At 44.3% G+C, this 24,510-nt stretch overlaps 1 protein-coding gene across 3 annotated transcripts in view; it reads right to left on the bottom strand.

The window, feature by feature from the left end:
- The window catches only part of Sqor (sulfide quinone oxidoreductase), a 51,210-nt gene extending 41,298 nt beyond the window's left edge, over window positions 1-9,912 (bottom strand). For 2 of the 3 annotated variants that reach the window (XM_052183446.1, XM_052183445.1), the window contains exon 1: window positions 9,820-9,912. The gene's annotated coding sequence lies outside the window, so the exon portion shown is untranslated. Of the gene's footprint in view, window positions 1-9,611; window positions 9,702-9,819 lie in introns of those variants that run through there. The other variant, XM_052183448.1, reaches the window with a different exon arrangement.
- Between the last annotated feature and the right edge of the window lie 14,598 nt (window positions 9,913-24,510).

Below are 24,510 nucleotides of genomic sequence, written 5' to 3'. Positions count from 1 at the left end.
ATGTCTCTACATTGTTTCTACAATGTTTCTCTGTATAGCCCTGGCTGTCCTGGAACTCGCTCTGTAGACCTGGCCTCAAACTCAGAAATCCGCCTGCCTCTGCCTCCCAGAGTGCTGGGATTACAGGCGTGCGCCACCACTGCTCGGCTTCTTGTTGATTTGTTGTGGAGACAAGATGATGTATGTACTGAAGCTGCTATAACAAACCACAGACTTTGTGGTTTAATGGTACTGTGAACTCTACAAAAAAATGAATGTATTGGAATGACTTAGTCTGTAGCCCAACTAACCCAACAGTGGGCAGCTGATAATGGAAAGTCCAAGAAGCTACTAGCTGCTCAATACCACAAGGTTGGGTATTTCAGTTGGTCTTCTTCTGTAGAAGCTGGACTCCTAAAGAAGTGGGTTCCAACTGATATGCTGGCAAGTAAGTACAAGCAGGAAAAGAAGAGTGAGTCTTCCTTCTTCCAATGTCCTTATGTTGGCTTCCAGAAGAAAGTGTGGCCAAGATTAAAGGTGTGTACCACCATGCATAGATTTAAAACATGCTTTGCCCCAGGCTGGCCTTAAAACTCAGAGATCTGTTTGCTTCAGTCTTCTAGGATTAAAGGCATGTACTACCTGGCCTTGGCCAAAGTTTTTCAAGGCCACTATGCCTCAAGATCTCTATGTCAAGATCTAGGTCAGAAACTTGTCTTACAGCCTCAAGATCTAGACTACAGGTATGCCTTCCATTTCTGGATCATAGTTCATTCCAGAAGTAATCAAGTTGATAACCAGGAATAGCCATCACAGTACCATTAAACCACAAAGTCTGTGGTTTGTTATAGCAGCTTCAGTACATACATCATCTTGTCTCCACAACAAATCAACAAGAAGCCGAACAGTGGTGGCGCACGCCTGTAATCCCAGCACTCTGGGAGGCAGAGGCAGGCGGATTTCTGAGTTTGAGGCCAGGTCTACAGAGCGAGTTCCAGGACAGCCAGGGCTATACAGAGAAACCCTGTCTCAAAAAAAAACAAATCCAAAAAAACCAACAAATCAACGAGAAGTACGTGCTGTTATTTCCATTCACAGATATCAATGCTATGCTTCAAAAGAAGTCAAATGACTCCCTAGTTAAGTCTGCAATAGCATAGGATGTTAGATCCTTTTGAAAGCTAATCTCATCCCTCTTTCCACTAGTCTAGAGGAGATGTGCTTGAAAGTAAAGATACAGCATTTCCTAGCAACTATTCCTAAAAACACAGCTGAAAAGCTTGATGTAACTCTCTTGGTAGAAAGCACAGATTCTCTGCCTGTCTACCTAACCATCCAGAGTGCCTCAGGGACTGGCAAGAGGAGCCCAGATACTCCATAATATCAGTGCTGACAGACTGGAACATAAAGCTCCATTCTGAACTCACAAAGAAAATTCACTCTCTCTCTGGAGAAAGGAGATGCGTCAAAATGTCAACAACAACAAAAAATGCAAGTCCCAAGGAGGCTGGGGGAAGTAATAAAACTCCAGTGAAAGGAAGGTAGGACAGTACTGAGGTGGGGGAGCTGACACATGCTGTGTTCCGCACCCCATAAGCTCTGTTAGGACTGATGTGGTATACCATGGTGTTAGTACCAGTAACGGGCAATCTCAGTTACAGTGAAGGAGATCAGAAGGAACGAGTTCATTTGTGAGTAGGTTTACTAAGTATATCTCTATATCAGACAAAAAGGGGTAAATTAATCAGGGGGACCAATACACCCAGTCCTGTAAACCTGTCAGGAGTCTACTGCATTTAATGAATGTGTATGATAAGGGCCTTAAATGCTAATAAATACAGATAAAAGAGAAAATAAGCAGGTGAGAAGTGGAAAGAGCCTCTGGAGGTAGGTAAAGAAGCCGAGGAAATGATTATATAAACTGATTAGAGAGGTTATATCAAGGGCCTCCTGGAGCTAGTTTTGGACAGTTGAGGTTGAGGGTCACAAAGACGACTTTCTTGGAATGGGAATCACCTAGATGTAGATGAAAAGGAGAACACCCCTGAGAAGGTGTGCACTGGAGGGAGGGAGGGAGGGAGGGAGGGAGGGAGGGAGGGAGGAAGAGAGAGAGAGAGAGAGAGAGAGAGAGAGAGAGAGAGAGAGAGAGAGAGAGAGAGAGTAGACCTATGTTTCTGACAATGCGGATCAAAAGCTGTGGGGGCTGTTCTTGGTTGCTATATCTGAAATGAACTATAATCCAGAAATGGGAGGAGGGGGCACACCTGTGAGAGATTTTTTGGTTTGGTTTGGAGTAAATCCACTTCTATTCTGGACCTTTGAGGCAGGGAGTCACACACCTTTGACCCAGATCTTGAGGGAGGAAGACACACCTTTAATCTGGGCCACACTTTCAGCTAGACAGAAAAGAAGGAAGCTTTTCTCTTTGCCTGCTTGCTCTTACCTTGCTAGCAAATACATTCCTTCACTCCCATTAGCACCTATTTCTTTGAGATTCCAGAATCTACTAAAGGCCAGCTGAGAACAGCCAGCCTTGTAGACTGAACAGCTACTGAACTCTTACACTTTCCATTCATAGCCAGCCATTGTTGGATTAGTTGGACATTAGCCTGTGAGTCTATTCTATTCTATTAAAAGGAGATCCGTTCAGTAAGTTCTTCTACCCTAGAGAACCCTGGCTAATACAAAACTCAACCCAGGACCACTGGCAACCATCCAGTGCTCATAAACCAGTAACAAAGCCCATGCCTTTAGACCAGATTGTTTTGTTTAGCTTATAGTATCTTCTTAAACTCTGATTTACTTGCCAATGTGGAAAATTTTTGAAGGTATTTCCTTTAAAAAGTGATCCTATAGTCTTACTGACAACAGGGAGCCCACATTCACACATGGAAACACTCGGTTAGAGCTACATAGTCAGGGCCATCTCCACCCTACAAGATGTTCTAATTCACAGCTCCACCCAGCCTGACTGAGTCATGGAAGTTACCTGTTGTGCCATGGCTTGGATTTCAGCTTCTGTGCCCTGCTCATGGAAGTTAGAGCCTTAGAAGGTCTTAATGGAATGGAATCTAGACAGAGAATCTGGGAGAATGGGTTGGAATGCCTAACTTCAGCATTTTCAAGTGTGTTCTCTCTGCCAGGCATTGTGCTAGGCACAGAGAAATGATGAAAAGGAAGAAGTTGTCTACCTTCACAGCAGATGCAGGAATATAATGATCCATTGGGTAGCTCTTCAGAACTGCAGGCAGGAAGGAACTAACGTGAATGTGAGACACATGTGTGTGTGGGAGGGTGGGGGGAACAACTAGATATGGGGGATAAAGAAGGATGAATTCAAACATTGACATTCTATCCACATCTTCAGTTGGTGTAAGAAGAACAAATTCAAACATTGACATTACATCCACGTCTTCACTTGGTGTAACAAAGACAAAAGCAGCATTATGAGATTACTCAGAGAAAAACAACAGTCCAAAGTATTGTGTGAGAAGAAACTATGCCACTTGAAAAGACAAGCAGGGTATGTACTCACTAATAAGTGGATATTGGTAAAAAAAAAAAAAAAAAAAAAAAAGAATAAAAGAAAAAGAAAAAAGAAAGAAAGAAAAAAAGGACAGAATACCCAAGATACAGTCCACGAACTCAAAAAGGTCAACAAGCTGAAGTGCCCAAGTGAGAAACCCCAGTCCCACTGAGAAATCACAAGTGGGGAAGGAGGGAGGGACATGGGAGGGAAAGTAGATGGGGCGGGGGAGAGGCGGAGAGAGGGGAACCTGATCTGACATTGTGGGAGGGAAAAGAACTGAAACCCTGAGAGCCAGTAGAAAGCAGAGAACAGAGGAGATAGGATGTGTTCCAGAAACGTGGGAGGTGAGAGACTCACAGGACAGGGAGGGACCTTAGATGAAATGCCCCCTACAGTAGGGAGAGGGAACTTATAGAGCCTACCTCCAGCAGGAACACAGGGCTTCAAATGAGGGAGAGGGGGACTATCCCACAGTTATAAATCTGACCCATAATTGTTCCTGTCTGAAAGAATTACAGGGATGGAAATGGAAAGAAGTCTGAGGAAAAGAAGGTCCAGTGACAGGCCCAAAATGGGATCCAGCACAAGGGGAGGACACTATTACTGAGGCTGTGGAGCGACCACAAAAAGGGACCTAGCATGGCAGCATTCTGGACAACCCAACAAGCAGCTGAAAGAGTCAGATGCAGGTATTTGAACCGACCCAATAGATAGAAGCAGCTGACTCCTGCTGTTGAATTAGGGAAAACTGAATGAAGCTAAGGGCGACCCTGTAGAAGGACCAGCAGTCTCAATTAATCTGGACCCCCGGGATCTCTTGAACACTGAACCACCAAACAAGCAGCATATGCCAACTGATATGAGGCCCCCAACACACATACAGTAGAAGATTGCTGGGTCTGTGTTCACTCAGAGATGATGCACCTAATCCTCAAGAGTCTGGAGGCTCAGGGAGTTTAGAGGATAGGTGGGGTGGGGATGGGGCATGCACATGGAGACAGGGGGAGGGGAGGAGGCATGGGATGTGGAACAGAGGGGTGGACAGGGGTTATCGGGTGGGGAATAAAATATGGAACATATAAAAATAATGTATAAAAAGAAGAAGAAAGCAGAAGGGATCCCACAGGCCTCGCCTCTGCTTTTGGCTCAACTCCTCTTGAGTAATGTGCAGCTGTCCCCGCCCGCCCACATATCCAGGAACTAGATTACTATATTGTTAACAAATAAAGGAAATGAAGCAATCTTCTCTCAGGGCTGTTAAATCATGATAGGACTCTCTATTTGGGATCCAATCAACCCAAACATTTGCTTGAATATTAAGCTGTGAAGCAAGAGCTCCAGTTATGGACCCAAACTAAGCTGTCCAAGAAACAGGAATGATTTCATACAGCTTTATTAAGACCTGCAGTCACATTGGGTCCCTAATTTCTTCAGGGAGCCCTGTAAGAATTATATTTTAATGAGTGCAAAGAGTCCTACCCAATTATGATACATATGAACCAGAACAGCAATCAACATGGCACATTAACCCTGAGGGTGCAGTAGTGGCACACATATGTTGGTGAGCAGCAGCAGCTCTCTAATTGGATTTAAGACCCACTCATCAAGATGGATACCATGCCTGGAAGTGGACACTTAGCCAACTATTTTAGGGTAGTGAAGTCATGACTCTCGAAGAACCGACAACCAGTACTTTACCCAAACGACATCATCCCTAATCCTCTAAACACTGTCCTTACACCCACAGATAAGTGTAGTCTTCAGCTCTCATCAAGGAATCTTTTCTTTGCAACAGATGGAGACCACTACAGAAAACATCACAACCAATCAAAATGCAGTGTTATGGAGCCCAGTCCCAAAGGAAGCAGCTACAAAACATTCAGAGAAACAAAGGCTCAGAGAATATTTGCAAAGAGGGGTGGAAAGATTTTAAGAGCCAGAGGAGCAGGGAATTTGCTGTGAGATGGTGTCTCCTAGTAAAGGCAGAAGCTGTACCCATAAACGACTCACCAACCTGACTGCCTAAGCATGAGCTGAACAATATTATATATATATTATAGAAATATATACATATAATGTATAGATATATATACAGATATATATATACATAGAAAGAGGATAGACACATAGATAGATAGATAGATAGATAGATAGATAGATAGATAGATAGATAGATAGATTAGATAGAGATAGATAGAGATAGATAGAGATAGATAGATGATAGATAGATAGATAGATAGATAGATAGATAGATAGATAGATAGATAGATAGATATAGAGATTAGATATAGATATAGATATGCATGTAACAAAAAGAGGTCCTGAGGTGTATATTGGAGGACTTGAGGAAGGAAAGGGAAGGGGAATGTGATATAATTAAAATCCTGAAAAAATAGAAAAATGAAAGAAAAATACTAATGAGGACTTTGAGAAGAAGCAGTGACTCCCTTTGCTGCCGAGAAAGTCCCTCCAAGCTTAAGTACTTAATCTTTTATAATCAAACCAAACATTATAATGATAAAACTGATTATTTCACCAAGCAGAAAACAAAAATTATATTTACATAAGAAAAGATTTTTTTCCTTTAGTAAAGGTATTGCACATGAGTGAATTGAATTGTTTTAACTGAGGGGTAAGGGTTTGCCTGGCTCACACAAAACAATCAACAAGCCTGTTTTAAGCCTGCTCCCATTTTCTAACTGCCAGGGGTACTTGTCTCCTCACAGTCTAGTGTACGATAAACAAAAACAAATGACTCCCCATCTACTACCTCATGCACAGTAGGCTTCCAGTCAACTTCCCTGTCAAGGTCTCTACAAATTTGTGTCGGTCCAGCTACAGACTCCCTGGAAATGGAGGTCTCCAGTGAAGTAACTGGGTCACACGGCAAGGGTCAGCTTAGACCCAGATTTCCTGATTCTTGAATTTGTCTCTTTGGATGGATGAATGGATGGATGGATGGATGGATGGATGGATGGATGGATGGATGGATGGACAGACGGGTGGGTGGGTGGGTGGGTGGGTGGATGGATGGATGGGTGGGTGGGTGGGTGGGTGGATGGATGGATGGATGGATGGGTAGGTGGATGGATGGGTAGATGGATGGATGGACAGACAAGGAGGCAGACTGTCATGTAGCCCAGGAAAATCTCTAACATGATACATAAGTAAAGATTACACTGAACTCTAAGTCCTTCCAGTTCCATCTCCCAAATGTTGGGATTACAGTATTCAAGCCACCACACCTGGCTTCCTGGATCATTAAAATGATCACGATAAAATTACTCATCAGACCAAAGTACACTGGGACTCAAAGGTACACGCAAGAAAGTTATGAGGGGCGGAGTGTCACTATAAGCATGCCAGTCAATTACTTTGGCTTGCCATTACCTGGAATCTAGTTCATAAGGTCTCAATGACAAAAAAACTCTTTGATTACAGATTATATATACATTGTTTGAACCTAGACGCTGAATTCAGTTCTTTGATGGTTAGAACATAAGGAGATGCATAAGGTAGCAGGTATGTCAGGTTCCCTTACAGCTCACTCTCCTATGTCTGACCTAATGGCAGTTACCCATTTGCAACGAAGCTTTGTCTGAAGGACACCCAGGTCCTCATTACAGGTAGTACCAAATTGGGCTCATCTTTAACCATTATGGGTCATGCTTTCTTCACACCAGGTAAAGGGACTCTGCTAGATGGATTAAAGATTTCTCACTTCCTAAAACTGCATTCACTTCTCATTGAAAAGGGAGGAGAGGCGGGTGTTGAAGCGGACAGCCAATAGGACATTTGTCTACTGGCTCCTCGGAATTTCTGTGGCAAAGAATAGCAAGATGAAATGCTTGGGCCTGAGACACAATCAGAATAGAAACCAGATGTCCCATTCCGTGTACCATTGTGCACTATGATCCTCTGGAAAGCAGCTCTGGTTCAATGCATGCTTCAAAGTATAAAACAAACATGGTGAGGTGGGGGAGGGGTCGTTTGTGAGAGTTATTGTAATGTGTGTTATATATACTTTCTCGTGACAATCACTGAAGAGGCAATTATTGGCTCCCTCTCATAAGCAAGAAAATGAAATCTATAGGGCCATGGGTAGGTCACTTTGAAGGTAGAAGTTTGATTTGAATATATTGGGTGTGTTCTCTTAAATGTAAAGGTCTTCCTCTATGATTTAAAATAAGCTTAGATCTGAGGAGTTGGGAAAATCTCATGATAATCATCCAAACTTAGACAGGGGAAGAATGGACTGACATTCATCCAGCTCAGCTGTCGTATGAATACGCACAGAAGCAGACCAACAAGACCAATACTTCCATCGAAAGTTCTCACTGCCTATAATGTTGGCTCAGTTGGCTTTAGGCCTAGTCTGGGCAGCTTTTAATAAATTACCCACTGTTCTCCATTTATCAACTCTCCAGAGTGTTTTCAACAGGTGAGGGACTGAAAGGAAAGGGGGTGGAAAGAGAGAGAGAGGTGGGGGAGAAAGAGGGAGGAGAAGGAGAGGGAGGAGAGGGAGAGGGAGAGGGAGAGGGAGAGGGAGAGGGAGAGAGAGAGAGAGAGAGAGAGAGAGAGAGAGAGAGAGAGAGAGAGATCTAGAAATGCTTCCTCATGGGTTCTGTCTCCATTCTTTACAAGACATTTCCTGCATTACAACATGTCTTATTAACAAGCCTACACACAGGCAAAAGAAACTTCTGGAATCCTGTTTTCCTATCAAGACAGTTTGTTTTCTATAGTGAGGCGGCACCAGACCCACACCAGACCCAAGGGCCTTCAGCAGAATTCACATTCCCAAGTCCCAGCGTGTTCACGGATTTGCTCTGACAGATTCAAAAGAGGCAATTCATTCTAAACAGCCATGTCCTAAGCTTCCAGCTGTCTCCCAGATGCCTTCACAAGCAACCACCTCCAAGTCATCCAGCAAACCTTTTATGTACCAGATTAAGGAAAGTGAAGGCCAGTATTAGACAAGGTTTTTAAGGGGGGAGGGGGCACCTACTGTATCCCTCTACATCATGGTCAGTCGGGATGTTTTCCACCATGGGAATGATTAGGCTTGTTTGGTTTGGGGGAGAGGTGCTGGGCTTTCCTCTTCCTCCTCCTTAGGAGAAGCAGATGCCCAAAGAAGCTGGGGATAGAGGGCACAACGGCAGCGCAAGGAAGCGTTAAACCCCAGAAGCTAAGTTGCCTAACAAGGCAACAAACACATCATTTCTGCTAAGAGGGTATCTATCTAAATTGAAGCCCATTTAGCTGAATGAAAGAAAAAAATCTTTATCTTCCACTGATGTCTACTTGAAATTTAAGGTTCTCTTCAAGTACTGTGTAGGCAGCTGGTCACAGCAATATTAGCAGTATTTAGGGCTTTTTAGAAATGTGTTTCCAGGTAGTACTTATATATTGAATTCTAAATTCTCTGGTATTTCAAAATTATAATAGTAATTTGCTTTTTTAAAATTACATGGTATTCTTTTAATACTTTTGTGACGACTGTTTTCTTTCAGCATAACCTGCCTTTAATTTTATGCTTTTAAAAGTCTTTTGAGAGCATCTGGAGAGATGGCTCAGTGGTTAAGAGCTCTTAGAGAGAGAGGACTTACTTCCAGAGGAATAGAGTTCAGTTCCCAACACCCAGATGAAAGTGTATAACTCCAGTTCCAGGGCACTAGGCACACATGCAAACGAAATAACGTACACATGAAATTAAATAATAAAGTTCAAAGCAAAAAGGGAAATCTTCTGAGAAAAAGTCCTTAGTTTTTCCCCAAACTCAGAACTGTCAGAGGTACCTACAGGCAAAAATGAGTCAGAGCGTTGTGTTTACAGAGGTTTACAGCCTGCACAAACTCTCTGGCTCAGCTTGAGTCTGTGAGCCCTAGAAGCTGGGGTGGCTCTCTGATAAATAAAACAAAGGTGAAAAGGTTTCATCAAAGAGCCTTTTCTCCCTTGTACCAATTGCCAATCAGCCCGGCCTGTGCTCCTCTGCTGACCCCCCAGTGCCCTGGGCACCTCCCCAGACTCGACCGTGCAGGCAAGGCAAGGTGCTGAGTGGTAGCCAACAAGTGGGACTAACATTTCTGAAATTCCCACGCACCGAGACCACAGGTCCACGCGATGTGGATGGGGAGGGTGCCAGAGCCATTCTCTCCGCATCGCTGAGGCTCGACCACTCCGGAGAAAGCTCTGAAGTCCACCAAGTCCCAGACCAAAGTGGCGAGTGTCAGGGGTTGGAAAGAAAGAGGGGCAGCCGGGAGACAGCGAGCAGCTGTGGGAGGGTGACAACGTCGAGGGATACGTCTTACCGGGCTGAGCGACACCGTGGGCCCCAGCGCTGGCGCAGCAGAAACTACAGTGGCGCTGGAGTGCTGGCCTCTCCGAGCCCCGCCTGGCCGCCGGGGCGGAGAGGCGGAGGCCAGGGGCGGGGACAGCCACCACCACCACCACCCACCTCCCGCCCTGGAAAGCACGCCCCGGACGCTGCCCAGAGAACGCGCACCAGGGGTCAGGCACCGACACCAGACGCATGGGTAGCCCTTGCTCCTGTGACCCGCTACTATCCCCACGCAGCCTAGAGGCTTTTCTTATGCCGAGGGTGCAGACAGGGCCACGGCTACTCAGAACCACGCTGGTACCTTGCCTTGGAACCTGCAGGCTCCTGGGAGTTATTTGGTGCCAGACAAGTCAACTTCCCGCCGCTTCTACAGTGGACTGACTGTTTGAAGGCACAAGCCAGAGACCGCGGCCCCATGTGTTAAAACAAATATGGTCCCTAAAAGTTGCTAAGGTGTCATCTTTAAAACACCTCAGAGAACACACTAATGCCACCAACTTTTTTTAAAGCTAACTAAGTTTCTTTTGCATTTGTTTGATTATGTTCATGTTAATAGTTTTTGAGTCTCTTATTTCAAACTTTCTGTCTTCATTCTGAAGGATCGATAGTAAAATTGCTTGGTCCCAAAGACAACTATGGGTTTGATGGTAACACTGGTGGCGCTTGCTGGCACCCGCCCCTGCAGCACCGCCTCCCTAGTGACTTTCTGTGACTTTGTACAGCAATAGGTAAGTCTAGTAAAGAACCTGGAAGCAAAACCAAATGTAATCTGTATTTACTGATAGAGCTATTACTAGAAACAGTGTATTAAGATTATGTAAAAATAATCCTTAATGTTTGCTGTACTCTTACCTAAAACTGAATTTATTATCAATAAAATGTTTCACACACTTGAGAGGTGAGGCAAGGGCCGGGGCACCAGAAAACTTGTTCAGGCCTCAGGACAGACAGTTAGCTATTGTTTGGCACCGAACATTACCCTGATTTCCACCCTCTAAGTACCAACAACTGTAGCCCTAATTTTTGACAAAAAATACAACTCTACACACACATATTTCCGAACCGATTCACTCCATTGTCTCTCCTCCTCGCCATCCTCATTATGAAGTCCCGGTGGCTGTGACGGGATCAAGGCTGGTGGTCTGCTTGCTGGGGTTGGGACTTGCCTATCAGCCATCCATTGCCGCTGCCTTTTTCTTTTTATAATATCGTATTTACTCATTTTGTGTGCATGTGTGCACGTGTGCATGTGTGTCATGAGGCACACGTGGAAGTTAGAGGTCAACTTCCTAAGGTCAAGTCTGTCCTCCAACAGCGGGTCCAGGCCATCAGGTTTAGACCCAGGCTGGCCTCTTTACCTGCTGGCCCAGCTCGCCTGCCCCTTCATTCTTTCATCTTGGGGCTGCTGCTGTCTGGACCTACCCTGGACCCATCCACATGAGGTTTCCAGAGTACTGAGTGTGCAGACAGGGAGAGAGGAAACTAAAAGGGCATGGTGGGGGAGAGGGCATTCGGGGAGGGAGCTTTGTGGGGGAGGGAGCGTGGTGGGGGAAAGGACATGGTGGGGAGGTGGCATGGTGGAGGAAGGAGCATGGTAGGGGGCATGGTGGGGGAGAAAGCTTGATGGCGAAGGGGGCATAGTGGGGGAGGGGCATAGCGAGAGAGCGGTCATCGTGGGGAAGGGGGTACTGTGGGGGAGGGGGCGCGGTGAGGGAGCGGTGGGGGAGGGGGCGCAGTGGGGGAGGGGCGCGGCGGGGGAGGGAGCGCGGTGGGGGAGGGAGCATGATGGGGAGGAACAAATCCCTATCCAAGAAGATGCAGGCATAAGAAAATATAGACTGGCCGGCCCTGGGAAGCCACGCAGACCCATGCTAGGAAGGGCACCAGCAGGAAGAAGCAGCAATTACTGGAAAGGAAAAAGGAAAGTGGAAAGGAAAAAGGAAGACTGTCAAAAGCGAAGACGCTAGAGTAAGGGCAGGGCTGGGGACTCGGCAGGTATGCCACTTTAAATGCACCTGCTTAGAGCCCATTAAACAAGCCCCACCCTCATCCCTGAAGCAAAAGCTTTCTTGGGTGAATGTTAGCTGTAGAAGTGGCTTATTCTGTCCCAGCAAACCTTCCTCCCTGTGATAGCCACTCATCCAAAGAAACGCTAAACCTCACCAGCTAGGGTGAGACTCACTGGGAAGTTGGGGGTGGGGATTTCTGGAACAAGCAGCACACACTGTCCCTCCTGACAGACCAACAGGAAGTCTGCTAACCAGAAGGGAAGTGAGCAGAAATAAAGAGTATATAATCGGTTCATATGTGGCCTTTAAAAGGCAGTTCCAATCTCTCCCAGGTTGCTGCTTTCCTCGCAGCCAAACTGCTTGTAAAATAACCAAAACTGTATCAAGCCACAGTGCAGAGTTTCTTCATTTGTATCACAGAAGATCACGTTATTTTCCAGTCAGAAAGCGCTAATGTATACCCAAATACTTTGTATTTGTACTTCAGATACAAAGTTCCCTATCCCAATAAGCACTGGTTGCAAGCAAGAAGCCAGTTATGGACACCTTAACTTAAAAGAGAGATTGGTAGAAGGCTTCCATCAAACACTGGAGTGATGGTGGCTAGGGACATGAACCTGACTTAGGAAAGTTCTAAGGCGTCAAAGAGCCCAAACATCTTCTTTTGGCTGATGTTCTTCTTCTCCCAAAAAACATAAAATAAATTTATTTTCTTTTTGAGATTTTTTGCATGTTAGTATTATATTTACATCATTTCCATGCTACCTTCTCTTCACTCTAAGCCGTTGAATATATCCCTCAAATTCATGACTTCTCTTTATTATTGATTATATATATATATATATATATATATTTACAACTGAGTCCATTTAGTCTTGCTCATATGTTTATGCATTTAGAGCTGGCCTCTTGGAATTATGGGGTGGGGGGGCTCATCCCAGGAGAAGGCTGATTTTCCCCTCTCTCAGCAGCCATTGCCTATAGCTCTGTCTTTGGTAAGATCTATGAGATTTCCGCCATCCACATTGGGATGTCAACTGGTGTTGTCATTGTGTGTGTCTTATTTAGGTGATCATATTGTTGAAATTTCATGGCTGCAGTTCCTGTCACATATGAAAGGCACTCTCTCACAGCAGACATCCTGGTCCCCTGGCTCACAGTCTTTCCACCCCCTCTTCCATGATGTGTCCTGAGCTTTAGGTGGCTCTCTGCGATGGTCTCCACCTGCTGCAAAAGGAAGTTTCTTTGGTGAGGGGTGAGACCTACATGATCTGTGAATATAAATGTATTTAGAAATGAGTTGGGAATTTTACTCTTCCAGGAAAGTGTCAGGATTCGGTTTTCCTCTAGGGTTCATGACCTCACCAGTCATTGGTAGTTGGCTGGGTTTACAGGCCCATTCATGTGTTCCATCCTATTAAGTTATCCTTAAGTCTGATTAGACAACAATTGGTTAACCCCAAGATATACCTGCCACTATTACTTCTTCAGGTATATCTTACCGTGTTGATCATTATCAAAAGCAGGCTGGCCACTCCCAGGATACTCCCCACACCACCATGAATGACTGAGTGCCACAAATATAAAAGAAGCAAAAACTGAAGTCTTTAGAGAGAGTGTTCACTTGACTGACTGTACATGAATGACTAGCACTGTAGCTACCAGGGCAGGAAGACAGCATGCTTGGTCCCACTGTCAGGACAGGAAGAGAGCATGCTCGGTCCCACTGCCAAGGCAGGAAGAGAGCATGCTCGGTCCCACTGTCAGGACAGGAAGAGAGCATGCTTGGTCCCACTGCCAGGGCAGGAAGACAGCATGCTTGGTCCCACTGTCAGGACAGGAAGAGAGCATGCTCGGTCCCACTGCCAAGGCAGGAAGAGAGCATGCTCGGTCCCACTGCCAGGGCAGGAAGACAGCATGCTCGGTCCCACTGTCAGGGCAGGAAGACAGCATGCTCGGTCCTGCTGCTCACACCAGCACTACCATGATGGGCTTTCTGTTTCAAATGGGGAAGGGGTTGCATACTAAATAATAGGGGTAAAGAACAATGTCTCTTATAGGCTTTGTAAATACAAGTTCTTTGTCCACACATAATTTACCATCTGTTCTAAACGCCTCATCCGCAATGGGTTCTTCTGGGTACCCATATTTTAGAATGATGCAGGGTTGTGGCCCAGGCACATCACCTTTCTCGAGGAAAATACATTAATTGACCTCAGTTAACTGCATTAGCAGAGTTCCTGTCTCATATGAACCTTGTAAAATGTTAACGGGTTAATATTTAAAACTGGCTGGTGCTGTACCTGGCATAGAAAAAGTATTCAGTTGATGTTTACTGCTTGATTTTTATACTTCCTGTGTTATTATGTTACTACTGTGATTTGAATGTGTGTCCCCTCCAAAGCTCATGTTGCAATTTTATTGCCATTGTAACAGTATTAAAAGGTGAGACCTTTGAGGTGATTGTGTTAAGACTACATGTTCATAGGTGGGGCTGAAGGCATTATATAAGACTAAGTTCTAGATGCCGTTAAGGGCACAAACCTGGCCTCCTGAGTTCATCAGCAAGACTGAAATGACTCACCACATACAAGGGATCCACAGTAATGTCATGAGTTTCTCACCAGAAACTAGAGATCATACGTCCAATATATTCAAAATATGCACCTATGTCCATCAAAACTGCCATTCAAAGGTGATAGAGACAGATTGTCCCCAGCCTGCTTAACCTTCAGTGTCTGATCCAATATCTAGACAATGAAGACGCCTGTAATACTATTGTTTCTCTGGCTCTTCCCTAAGTGACTCTTCAACCCAATACTCAAATTGATAAGTTACTTTTATAACTCAAGTAATTAGAAAAAGAATAACAAGATAACCCCTAAATTTCCAGAAGTAGAAAACAACAAAAGTTAAAACAAAGGTAAACAAAATCTAAAAGGAATACAGAAAAATAAGAAAATGTAAAAGTGAAACTGACAAATCTTTCTCCTAAGCCGGGCAGTGGTGGCACACGGCTGTAATCCCAGCACTCTGGGAGGCAGAGGCAGGCAGATTTCTGAGTTCGAGGCCAGCCTGGTCTACAGAGTGAGTTCCAGGACAGTCAGGGATATATAGAGAAACCCTGTCTCAAAAAAACCAAATACAAAAAACAAAAACAAAAAAACAACAAAGAAATCTTTCCTAATATAAAGAGAACATAGCACAATGACGCACACTTGTGAAACTGAGGCAGAACAACTGGGATCCAAGTTACTTGGGAAACTGGAGCAGAATTAAAATTTCGAGGCTAGTTTGAGCAACATAGTGGCTTCCCCATCTCAGAAGAAGCTATATAGAAAAAATGCTGAAATTATTACAATAAAAATATAAATGTGGATTATTGTAGTTTGACTGTGAGATGTTTCCCCTAGGTTCATATACTAGCACTTGGTTCCCAGATGGTGGCACTATTTCAGAAGGTCATCAAACCTGCTCACCCTTGGCTTCTTGACTCCAGCTGCAAGGTGATCAGCAGACCCCGCCCTCCCTCCCTGTCTGCCACCTGCCATGCTTGCCCTGCTCTCACAGATTGTGTCTCCTAGAGCAGAACAGTAAGACAAAATAAACCCTGCATTAAGTTGCTTATTGCCAGATATTTTGTAACAGCAATGAGCAAACTAATAGAGAAGGGCATAACTACCAACTCCACAGAAAAGCACACAATTGTAAGAATGAATAATTGTAAAGTAATAAATTTGATAATCCACATGAAATGGACAAATTCCCAAAATCACAAAACTCACCAAGACTAAATTATGAGAGCAAAAATCATGATAGCATAGATCATCCAACTAGGCTAATAGCAAGTAATCAGGTTGAATCAGTAATTAATATGTATATGGCTTTGTTTTAATATGAATTTGCTCATAATAATAGGTGGTAGGCAGGCTTTGGCTCTTGGGCTATTAGTCGATGATCCTTGATCTATCTATATCTATGTACTGATGCCTGGGAGAGAGACACACGGTAGTGACAGACAACATGAGAAAAGCCACTTCAGCCAGAAATCTCTAGAAGAAAAAAAAAGACAGTATTTGCTATCCATACCAATGCTAGCTCAGATTCTTTATCCAATAGTACTGAAAACGCCTAATTATGCCCCTTTCCCAGTACAGTATCACAGAAGCCAGTGGTGCAGGTCCCTTTGATGAAGGCCTAGGAAGGCATCACGGGTACTGCCTCCGGCCACCTCTTCAGTCGCTGGGCTCCAGATCTGAAGGCTGAGTCCTTTGAGAGTTGAGTAAAGCATTGTGACTTCTGGCTGAAGTGGCTTTTCTCATGTTGTCTCTCACTACCGTGTGTCTATCTCCCAGGCATCAGTGCATAGATATAGATAGATCAAGGATCATTGACTAATAGCCCAAGAGCCAAAGCCTGCCTATCACCTATTATGAGCAAATTCATATTAAAACAAAGCCACACCCACTTACTATATTCTGTGTTTATTTTTATGCTATAACAGCTGATTTTAGCAGCTATATTGGAGGCCTATGACCCCACAAAGCCTAAAGAATTTACAGTCTAACCCCTTACCTAGTAATGTGGTAACTCTTCTTGTTGATGATGAATATCAATGACTGTTTTGTATTACCCCCTGATTCAAAGCAGACACTATACTTCACCGACCACTTTCCTGGCCCTCAGCAGATGAATCCTGCTGACTACCCATCTCATACCCGTGGATGTTCACAAACACCAGTTTTACAGTCAACCACGGTCTACAGACCTCCTAATCAGCTCATTTCAGTGGCTTGGTGAGTGGCAGCCGAGGTGCTAAGGATATACCTTCTTCAAGTCTTTTGGCCACAGAAGACTTAGGGTAAAAGCGCTAGGGTAAAAAAGTGTCGAGATGTAACCCCCAACACCTCTCCTTCCAATCACCTCTCACACCCCTTAGGATAGAGAAATAAACACCCCCAAATCCTCCCTCAGGGAGGTGGATTTGAGACTCACTCTCCCAGCTCCACATGTGGTCACCTGATATTATTTCTCTTTTGCAGAACTGGTTGTTTCAGATGACACACATACCACACCATGGGCAAAATGAGCCAGGCTGAGTCACATTATGATCCCAAAAGAAGGCTCCGGACTGATCTTGCCCAGTGCTTGTCTGGTTGTTGCATGTCTACAGGGGGTGTTGTCTAAGGTTAAAGCAGCCTTGCTGCTGAGCTCTCTGCTGAAGAGAAGCTCACACCCTCTCTACCTTTGGTCTTCCTTAGTACCAGACTGAATCTATAAAATCAGCAGATGGAATTCATATTCATGTATTTCCTCACCTTGTACATCGTTCAAGAAATGTAAAGGAAAATGGGAGGTTGATTTTTGTCCCTGTCCCTGAGGCTCCCACTTAAGAAAATTCTGCTGTGGTGCAGGAGTTTTGGGATTTTTCCAGAATCGGCTCCTAGCCCCACCACTTCCATATGTGTGCTTCAACTTTCGAACCCTACTTCCTTTTCTTTCTCTTTTTTTGTAATTTTTTTAAAGATGTATTTATTTTTACATGTATGAGTACATTGTAGCTGTCATGAGACATACTTGAAGAGGGTATCACATCCCATTATAGATGGTTTGAGTCACCATGTGGTTGCTGGGATTTGAACTCAGGACCTGTGGAAGAGCAGTCAGTGCTCTCAACCGCTGAGCCATCTCTCCAGCCCCTGCTTCCATTTCTACACCTTCCTGTTGCTGTTAGAAGGTAATTTGTGTCAAGCAACCCTGGTATGGGGCAGATCTTCAAAGTGGCTTAATGTAGATCTAAGAAATCTAGATCTGCCCAGAGGTGCAAACAAAATTAGATAAAGGCAGAGAAACACCATACAAACAATAAAGACTGCAGGACTGAATCTACATCCTGGTCACTGGCATATTTTTTTTTAATTCCTGAGTACAAGAGTGTAGAAATACCCAGTCCCCTGGGTAGCCCCTTTATTATTAAATAGTACAAGTACAATTCTTTGAAAACTGTAACATGTTTGTCTTAGTTGGGGTTTTACTACTGTGAACAGGCACCATGACTAAGGCAACTCTTATAAGAACAACATCTAATTGGGGCTGACATACAGGTTCAGAGATTCAGTCCATTATCGTCAAGGTGCGATAGCAGTATCTAGGCAGGCATGGTACAGGAGGAGCTGAGAGTTCTACATCTTCACCTGAAGAATGCTAGCAGAACACTGACTTCCAGGCAATTAGGATGAGGGTCTTAGGCTCACACCACAGTGACACACAAGAGAGCCACACCTCTTAATAGTGCCACTCCCTGGACCGAGCATATACAAACCATCACATTCCATTCCACAGGCTTGTTCAAACACATGAATCTATGGGGGCCATACCTAGCCATAGCATAATAAAAAAATACATGTAGTCCAACTTCCAAAGTCTCCACAGTCTATAGCAGCCTCAACAATATTAAAAGTCCAAAGTCTCTTCTGAGACTCATCCAATCACTTAACTGTAATCCCAAAGCAAGTCAGGAAAACAGCTGGGCAAACTCCAAACTCTGCATCTCCATGTCTGATGTCAAAGTGACCTTCAGGTCTCCAACTCCTTTTTCATCTTTGTTCACTAGAAAAAAAAATAGCTTGGGCTGGTTCCACTCCCTTTTATCAGCTTTCTTTAGCAGATAGCCCAAGGTTCTGGCATCTCAAACATCCTGGGTCTTCAAGGCAACTTCAGTGTTACAACTTCTTGTTTTAATGTCTGGGATCCACACATGATCTCATAGGCTCCTCCAAAGGTCTTGTGTCACTTCTCCAGCTCTGCCCTCTGTCACACTCTAAGCTCAGGTTAATCCACTCTACTGCCAATGTTGTTCTTGGTGATCATCCCATGGTACTGGCATCTCCAATACATTCTTCTGTTGAGGGGTATCTGGGTTCTTTCCAGCTTCTGGCTAGTATTAATAAGGCTGCTATGAACATAGTGGAGCGTGTGTCCTTGTAAAATGTTGCAGCATCTTTTGGGTATATGCCCATGAGTGGTATAGCTAGGTCTTCAGATAGAACTATCTCCAATTTTCTTAGGAACTACCAGATTGATTTCCAGAGTGGTTGTATCAGCTTTCAATCCCACGAGCAATGACGGGAGTGTTCCTCTTTCTCCACATCCTCACCAGCATCTGCTGTCACTTGAACTTTTGATCTTAGACATTCTGAGTGGTGTGAGGTGGAATCTTAGGGTCGTTTTGATTTCCATTTCCCTGATGATCCGACGGTGATGGTGCACACCTGTAATCCTAGCACTCTGGGAGGCAGAGGCAGGTGGATTTCTGAGTTTGAGGCCAGCCTGGTCTACAGAGTGAGTAGACCAGGACAGCCAGAGCTACACAGAGAAACCCTGTCTCGAAAAAAACAAATCCAAAAATCCATTTCCCTGATGATTGGGAATGTTGAACATTTCTTTAGGTACTGCTCACCCAAGATTGCTCAGTTGAGAATTCTTTGTTTAGCTCTGTACCCCATTTTAATTTGGGTTATTTGGTTTTCTGGAGTCTAACTTCTTGAGTTCTTTGTATATTTTGGATATTAGCCCTCTATTGGCTTTCCTATTGACAGTGTGCTTTGCCTTACAGAAGCGGTTCAGTTTCTTTAGGTCCCATCTGTCAACTGTTGATCTTAGAGCCTGCACCATAGATATTCTGTTCAGGAAATTTTCCTCTGTGCCAATGTGTTCGAGGCTCTTTCCCACTTTCTCTTCAGTGTATCTGGTTTTGTGTGGAGGTCCTTGAACCACTTGGGCTTGCACTTTGTACAAGGAGATTAAAAATGGGTTAATTTGCATTCTTCTACAATAGACTACTACTCAGCTATTAAAAATGACAACTTCACAAATTTTGCAGGCAAATGAATGAAACTAGAAAGTATCCTGAATGAGATAACCCAGACCCAAAAGGATATGCATGGTATATACTCACTGATAAGTGGATATTAGCCCAAAAATTCAGAATACCCATGATACAACTCACAGACCATATGGAGCTTAACAAGAAGGAAGGCCAAAATATGGATGCTTCAATCCCACTTAGAAGGGGTAACAAAATAATCATGGGAGGCAGAGGAAGGGAGGGACCTGGTTAGGAGAGGGGAGGGGGGCTGATCAGGTATGGGAAGAGACAGGAGAGAAGTCAAAAGGGCCTGGAGAATGAACAAAAATACATAGCAGTGGAGGGATAGGGAACAAGGGCAAGGAACCACTAGGAAGTCCCAGATACCAGGGATGCAAGAGGCTCTCAGGACCCAATGGGGACAACATTAACCGAAATACTCAACAGAGGGAAGATAGAACCTGAAGGGACCACCTTTAGTAGATAGGCATGGCCCCCAGTGGAGGGATGGGGCCACCCACCCATCTCAAAATCTTTAACCCAGGATTGCTCTTGTCAAAGGAAATGCAAGGACAAAAAACATGAAGCAGAGAATGAAAGAAAGGCCATCCAGAGACTGCCCCACCTTGGAATCTATCTCATCTGCAAACACCAAACCCCAATACTATTGCTGATGCCAAAAAGTGCTTGCAGACAGGAGCCTGGTATAGCTGTCCTCTGAGAGGCTCTGACAGCACCTGACTAAAACAGATACAGATACTAAAAGCCAACATTGGCCTGAGCCTGAGGACCTCTATGGAAGAGAGAGGGGACGGACTGAAGGAGCTGAAGGGGATTGCAACCCCATGGGAAGAACAACATCATCAACTAACTGGATCCCTCAGAGCTCCCAGGGACTAAACCACCAAAGTGTGTACATGGATGGGTCCATGACTCCGGCTACATAGGTAGCAGAGGATGGCCTTATCTGGCATCAATTGTAGGGGATGCGCTTGGTCCTGTGGAGGCTTGTTGCCCCAGTGAAGGAGGGTGCTAGAGAGATGAAGCAGGAGTGGGCGGGTGGGAGAGCACCTTCTCAGAGGCAAAGGGAAGGGGGGATGGGGAGGGCTTGCAGAGGGGAGACCGGGAAGGGGGACAACATTTGAAATGTAAATAAATAATTAATAAAAATAGCTTTCAATGTTGTACATCCAAGGGAGGAGAGCCCTTAGTCCTGAGAAGGCTCGATGCCCCAGTGTAGGGGAATGCCAGGACAGGGAAACATGAGTGGGTGGGTTGGTGATGAGGGGGGATGGGATAGAGTGTTTTCAGAGGGGAAACCAGAAAGGGTATAGCATTTGAAATGTAAATAAAGAAAATATCTAATAAAAAAAGAAAATAAGAAAAAAGAAAAAATAGCTTACAAAAAGGTTTAGCCAGATGTCATCAAAGCAAGTGAATTATTACAGAATCTATTCTAATGGAGCAGAGAACTGCAAAATACCACAAGATGGCAGCATTGCTCCATGTGTGGTCTATTCAGTTGTTAAAAATGTTTCATCTGAGTTTAGTATCTAATTGCTGATGTAATCTTCAAGCTAATTCTTGAGAGACCTGAGAAGCCTTCGGTTGGTGAAAAGATAAATCTAAACAGTACATATGACATCTATTTTTCTACTTTCTGATTCATTTGTTGTCTTTGAATTTATTTGATACCCAAGGTCTTGGAACTTGGTATTATAGTTGGCTTAATTATGTATGTAATTAGGCATGAACACAGTAGCTTCAGTTATCCAGGGATTAGAAGCCTCCTAGCTATCTCCTAGTTTGAAGAATTATATTGTAATAATCTTTGCTTTATATGTATGTAATCCATTTTATTATAGACGTGGATGGATAAACAGACAGACAGACAGAGGTTAGAGCCAATTATATATACACAAATATACAACAAAGGCCAACTGTGATGGTTAGTTTTACATGTTAGCCTGGTTAGGTCATTGTACCCAGATGTTTGGTCAAACACTAGTCTAGGCTGTACTCTGAAAGTGTTTTTAATGAGACTAAAATGCACGAGTACACTTTAGAGATATATTAACTATTACCAGAGTAGGCCTGTAGATATTTCCTTGGGACACATCATAATAGAGACTCATCAGTCATGCTCCTGGCTTGCTGGTCTGGAACAGAGAGGCCCCAGTGAGGCTGTCCTTGGTCTCTCATCTCTTTCCAGAGTTACAGATCTTCATAGCGCTGTTCACCCATAGCGCTGGCCAGAACCCAGATGTCCTTCCCATTCTTTACTCTCTTCTGTTATTAGAGAACCAGTCTGAGGGATCAGAGGTATAGTTTAGAGGTGAATTTGGCTAGCATGTATGAAGCCCTGGGCTCAGTCTCAGTCTACACACACACACACACACACACACATTTGTGACCCTCTGGCATGTCCTTGCCATGCAATAAGTTCTCTGCCTTTTTGGGAAGGTCTGTGTTTGCTTCCCTTAGCACAGGAGCCCATCTTTGCCACACCTCCTGGGTGATAGGAATAGCTTAGCAATTTTCTGCTGCCCACATCAGTGTTGGTGCTGAATACATGCAAAACATATAACAGAGTCTCAGCAATCACAAGAAACTTCCCAGCTCTGTTCAGAAGTCACCCAGCGGATTCCCTCAATAGCAGAGCATACCATTTGCAGGAAGCAGATCACCCTCCAGAATGCAGGGGGAGGGGAAGGGCCTATCCAACCGAGGGTCTTTTTCTCTTGAGAGAGGTCCTGAAGAAAAGGGCCTTCTACCCATCTTTGAACCCAGACTCTTTCAGAGGCTATCAGATACCAATGGCTCCTCAGCTAGTGGTGGAATTAGCATCCCTCCCTTCTGCCCTCTGTGCAGAGATTTTTTTTTCTGGCTGGAGCATGTGCAAGGCTTGTGCCTGCTGTCATGAGTGCTGTGAGTACAACTACCTTGTTGTGCCTGGAAAACACTTTCTTTGATGTTATGAACCACCTCTTGTTCTTACAACCTTTTTGCCCTTTCTTCCAAAAAGATCCCAGAGCACTGGCGGGGAAGAATGTGATATATGTGACCCCATTGGTGCCTAAACATGCCACAGTCTCTTGTCTGCACATTGACATTTTTATGTGTCAGTTGCCATCTACTGCAAGGAGCTCTTCTGATGATGATGGTTGAGAGATGCTCCCTTCCATGTAAAGGATTAGGACTCATTTTAATACTATGTTGATTTAGCAGGATAATAGTTTCAGGTTCTCCCCTGGACCTACCTGTCTAACCGCAAGCATCTTTAACAGTGCTAGATATTGGTTATACCTCAGGAAGGCGGCCATAGATCCAGTCACAGAGTGGTTGGTTATTCCCACGACATTCATGTTACTATGACACCAGAGGGCAGATTCAGGCAGGATAGTCACCGTTGAGGCTTGAGGTTTCACGGCAGAGTGATGCTTCTCCAGCATCCTGCATGGCATCATTCAAAAGCATGCATGGTAGGCAAAGGGATTAAGGTTCCTGGTGAGTGGTAGCATGATATCTCCATGCTCTATACCTCACGTGTGTGATGTCTTCACGATAAGGTCTTACCATGAAGTTATGGATGGGAGTCAAGAATATTGGCAACGGCCTGCAGTGCTTGGGGGTGGGAGTCTATGTGGCCCATTGGCCAACAACTCAAAAAGCAGCGGTGGAAACCTTATCTTCTTAAACTGTGGGCTGTGAGCCTGTATGATAGAGTCATATAACTAAATATAGGGACCATGAAGTGGCTGGCAACACTAAAACGTTTCTAAATGTGCAATAATCAAAAATTAATTAAAAATCGAGCAGGTAACAAATCTAAGGTGTTTCTGGCAGAGTTTGCCAACGCTGTGATATTCATAGCAACCTCGGTTCTGGACACCCAACAAGTACTTTGTGCTACACAAGCTGCACAGCTCAGAAAGAATGCTGCCTGAGATATTTCGGCTAAGATTCAAGATTGCTAATTGTTGTGAGCCGCAGAGTTTTTTACTGTACATGCTAAAGCTTTTCCTTCCTTCCTACAGAAACATAATAGCTCGATTATAGAAAATGATGGCTTGTGATATTTCCCTACCAGCTTTCTTCAGTGTATACCAAATCAGTGTGCTGTTGGGTTGCGGCATTAGAATGTTTTGTTTTTCTAAACTGCTATTTGGTAACATGAGGGGTTGTTTTTTTCATTGAATGAATTTTGACTTGGGATTGTGACTGCTGCCCTTCCAATAAGGTCTATCATGATCCCAAACGCACTCTTACTGCTTTACACTATGAACTTATGAAGTGGAGTCCTCAGAACTGACAATTATAAAACCAAAATCACCGACTCTGGAAAACACTGAAGATGCTTTGGGGCTTCATCCTGCAGCACTGACTATTCAGTGGAAAGTTGAGTCTCTGTGTAAAATAAGCACATCCATCTCATTAGCATACAAATTTGCTTTTCTCTTTAATAAATGGCGATATGACTTGGCTATGAAATGTGCCCCCAATAGGCTCACGTGTTTGAATACTTGGTTTCCAGCTGTGGTGCCTTTGTGAAGGTTGTGGAACCTTTAGGAGCTGGAGCATTGTTGGAGGAAGTATGTCACCGTGAGAAGTCCTTTAGAGCCTGGCCCAACTTCCGGTTTACCCTGTTTCCCATTGCTCCTACTGCTGTGTCAGCCATGCCACAATGACTGTGTGCCCCTGGAACTGTGAGCCAGAAGAAGACCTTCCTCCCTTAAACTGCCTTTGTCATGCATTTTATTAGAGAAATAGAAAACTAAGACAAATG

Source organism: Apodemus sylvaticus, chromosome 5 (assembly GCF_947179515.1).
Source record: "Apodemus sylvaticus chromosome 5, mApoSyl1.1, whole genome shotgun sequence".
Classification (NCBI taxonomy): domain Eukaryota; kingdom Metazoa; phylum Chordata; class Mammalia; order Rodentia; family Muridae; genus Apodemus; species Apodemus sylvaticus.
Note: the sequence above shows the minus strand (reverse complement) of the source record. Positions and strands in the feature narration are given on the sequence as shown.